This window comes from Zalophus californianus, chromosome 4 (genome assembly GCF_009762305.2).
Source record: "Zalophus californianus isolate mZalCal1 chromosome 4, mZalCal1.pri.v2, whole genome shotgun sequence".
NCBI classification, from domain to species: domain Eukaryota; kingdom Metazoa; phylum Chordata; class Mammalia; order Carnivora; family Otariidae; genus Zalophus; species Zalophus californianus.
In genome coordinates this window covers 112,651,450-112,655,627 of record NC_045598.1, presented here as the reverse complement: position 1 = coordinate 112,655,627, position 4,178 = coordinate 112,651,450, and the positions used below count along the sequence as shown (strand labels likewise).

General features: G+C 43.8%; 1 pseudogene; it reads left to right on the top strand.

Annotated features, from left to right (window-relative positions):
- Positions 1-930: 930 nt before the first annotated feature.
- Positions 931-3,305, top strand: LOC113926360 (annotated as a pseudogene).
- The last annotated feature ends 873 nt before the right edge of the window (positions 3,306-4,178 follow it).

Below are 4,178 nucleotides of genomic sequence, written 5' to 3'. Positions count from 1 at the left end.
AAGATGCACAGAGTGAGAAATTAAGAAATCTGCAATTAGCCTTGAGTATTCAGCAAAGCACTGATCAGGGCATGCATGTTCTGGAGGAAAGTTCTGGAAGCCACAGCATCACATGAGAGGATCAGAGGCAACAGTACCTAGTGTTCATACAACCAGGCAATGATTCTTCAGCAGCCAATGGGAAGTCTCATGATTCCTAGCCATTAGGTAGAACCCACAGAGAGATGTTGCTTCAGGAAAAAGTTAAAGCTGAACCAAACTCAGTTCTGGTCTCAAAAAATCTTAAAATAAAGACGTAAAAAAATCAAACCATCTCTCTGCCCAGAGACTCCGTGGCCTTGTCACTTTCAGGCCCAGCAGCCTAACCAAAGACAGAGAGAGAGAGAAATTAAAAAGAAGGAGGAGAGGCATCTGGGTGACTCAGTCGGTTAAGCATCTGTCTTCTGCTCAGATCATGATCCCAGGATCCTGGAATTGACCCCCCCTCCCCCCCACCACTTTCAGGCTCCCTGCTCAGCGGGGAGTCTGTTTCTCCCTCTCCCACCCCCGACTCGTGGGTGCTCTCTCTCTCAAATAAATAAAGAATAAAATCTTTAAAAATGAGTAAATAGGGGTGCCTGGGTGGCTCAGTCGTTAGGCGTCTGCCTTCGGCTCAGGTCATGGTCCCAGGGTCCTGGGATCGAGCCCCGCATCGGGCTCCCTGTTCGGCAGAGAGCCTGCTTCTCCCTCCCCCACTCCCCCTGCTTGTGTTCCCTCTCTCGCTCTCTGTCAAATAAATAAATAAAATCTTTAAAAAAAATGAGTAAATAAAAAGAAGAAGGAAGGGGAAGAGGAAGGGTAGAAAAGAAAGGAAAAAAGAAATACTTTAAAATATATATATATATATATATAATTAAGAAAATTAGAATAAAATAAATAGAATTGAATAAAATGGAAAGGAGAAAGAAAGTGAGAATCCTTACTGAACGCCAGTCAGGGAAGCCGTCTGGCCAGGTCCACTGTGGGGTGGCTGGTGAGCCAACAGCAGCTGTACCCGGTCTCCCTCAGGCTTGGGAGCTGCCCACAGTGGGTGCGAGGGATGACTGCAGGCTCCGTCCATCCAGGGCTTGCACAGTGGCACTGACAAAGTTTTTGTTCCCCTCCCTGCACTGGCTGCTGTAACCTTAAACTTCCAGGAGCCCGATGCCCGTATCTACAGAAGAGGGCATGTCCTGGGGTCCCTGTGAGCAACATTTAGTGGCCTCCTGATGGACAGCTGAAAATTACAAACTCCCAGGAGGGTCATATTGGTTTTAAGAGCCTCTTTGTGGTGCTGCTGTTGTGCCAAGCTGTCCCTGAACTCTTTGTTGTCCTCTGTCTCTCTGAGCTACAGCTTCCCCTAGCTTCACTCTGTGCCAACTGTGGATGCGGCCTGGGCCACAGCTCTAAGAAGAGCCCCTTTGACCTGTGTGATCCCGACAGGACATCCTCCTGGTGGGGCCTGGGGTGGTGGGGGCAGGGGACATGAAAGCTGCAGCCCCCAGCTGCACCTGTATGGGAGTGACCTGCACTTGGAAGTCAGGGAGAACTCGCTGGATGAAAAGTTCAATACTGCGGTGCCTATGCTGTCCATTCAGGTTTGTGTGACATGATCACCGTGCTTCCTGGGTTATAACTCTGTCAACTTCCAGCAGCTTGCTGATGCTGGGTGTGCCTTGTGTACCAAGAAATTTGATGTGATTAAGGGAAAGCCACTTTGTATCATGCATCCTCTGTCTTTGAGAAAATCTGATATGTGAAATGTCTTCATCCAAAACGTGGACAAATCTCTAGGAAACAAGGCAGTTTCTGCTTTTGGAAACACTCTGTCCTGCAAGATGGTGTGTGATGAGAACGACTCTAAAGGTTATGCATTTATCCATTTAGAGCCACAGGGGGCTCCTAACAAGGCCCTTGGAAGACAAACCGCAGGCTCCTCGATGACTTTGCAATGTTTGTGAGCAGATTCAAATCTCCAAAGAGTGGGAAGCTGAATTTAGAGCCTAAGCCAAGGAATTCACCAATGTTGATATCAAAAACTTTAAGGAAGAGGTGAATGATGAGAGTCTGAAAGAGTTATTCAGCCAATTTGCAAGACCCTAAGTGTCAAGGTGATGAGAAATCCCAGTGGGAAATCCAAATGCTTTGACTTTGTGAGCTATGAAAAGCATGAGTATGCCAATAAAGGCTAGGAAGAGATAAATGAAAAATAAATAACTGGGGAAGTCAGATTTATAGGCTCTTCACAGAGGAAAAAAAGTGAATAATGGTTTGAAATAAAGTGGAAAATTTGAAGAGCAGAAATGAGAGAATTCACCAATATCAAGAAGTGAATTTCTACATAAAGAACTTGCTTTATACCATTGATGATGAGAAGTTAAGGGAAGAGTTTTCTCCTTTCAAAGATTACTCACCTGTGCTAAGGTAATGCCGAAGGATGGGGAAAACGGAGGATTTGGTTTCCTGTGTTTCTCCCCTCCCCGAGAGGCAACCAAAGTAGGCACTGAAATGAATGGTGACTCTCAACCACTGTATGTTGCCCAGGCCCACAGGAAGGAAGAGAGAAAGGCTCAACTGACCAAGTGTGTGCAACAGATGGCCAATGCCATCTTAAGTCAGTTTAGCCTGCAGGCGGAAGCTACTGTGTGCCAACATCTCCGCGAGCTCAGGGAAGACTTTTACCTTATGCACCTTACCAGTTAGCACAGGTGAGACCTAATCTATGTTGGCAGCGAGGTGAGAGACTTCAAGGTTTCCGAGGAATACCACGCGCTCTTAGCCAGTCCGGGCTTGTCCAGCTCCTCACCATCTGTCTCCAGCTGGTAATGTTTCCTCTTCTCATGGACTCCATGCCACCACTCCGAGAGTCAGTGTTCCCACAGCAAAAGCACAAAACGTACTGCCTCATGCTGCTGTTGCCATTGCTACCTGACAGATATGCTCCCAGTGTTTGCAGCCCTTGCCCCGTCTGTGGTACAGCCTCTGCAGACACCTCAGCCTACCTCACATGTGAAGGCACTAGAGCCCCTGACCACTTCCATGCCAGCCACAGCACCTCCCAGGAACAAAAGCAGATGCTGGGAGAAGAGTCGTTCTCTTCATCCAAACAATGCATTCAAGCTGTCTGGAAAGACTGTAAGGACTGGCAAGTCTAAGCTGCCACACATGCCAGAGTCCACTGAATCCCTCCACTCTAAGGTGGACCAAGCTGTGGCTGTTCTACCCTTCCGCATGCTAAGAAAGAAGCTGTCCAGAAGATAGCTTCTGTTGTTGTTGCTAGGTCTTAGACAAGGGGAAAAAAATCAGTTCAGGAGCCAGATAACCCCTTATGGAATTCAGTTAAAGGTTTGCAGATTTCCTAGCTTAACCTATGGACTTCAACACCAAGAACCACAAATTACAAATTTAGTAGGTCATTTTGTATCAAAAGGTCAATTACGAAGTACCTAACATTTTTCAATTAAAGGAATATATTCTCTGGGTTCTGCTATTGTCCAGACAGTGTTAACTATTTTTTTTTTCCTATTGTGGGCTTTGATTTTTCCCTCCAGAAATTTGTTTTATTTAATGTACCTAAGTCTTAAGTTTTTCAATAAAAATTTTTTTTCATAAAAAAAGATCAAAACAATTCCAAGCAATTTAAACATAGCCCAAATAAAACTAAAAGGCATTGATAGGAATAATAAAATATTCAGTACCATGAGAAAAAATTTACAATGCCTAGAATGTTATCAATGATTACTAGAGAGGCAAAAAAGCAAAATATGTCCCATAACGAGGAGAAAAAGTCATCACTCATCCAGAATTGAAAGGAATTAGCAAAGACATTTAAGTAGTTACTATAACTCTATTGCATGTGTTCAAAAATTGAAGTAGAGTTGTGGTATAAAAAAGACCCAAACCAAACTTCTAGAGCTAAAACTAAATGTTTTTGGAGGGATTAACAGCAGATTAGATATACGCAAGTTGGAATTAGTGAAGACAAAGCAATAAAAATTATCAAATAGAAATGTGGAGAGAAAAAACTTAACAGAGCATTATTGACCATAGGTACAATTTTAACCAACCTAATATATGGTATTCAGTCTCCAAAAATGATTTTTTTAAAAAAGTACTTTAAGATATAATTGCCTGAAATTCTCTAATTTTATGAAAAGTAT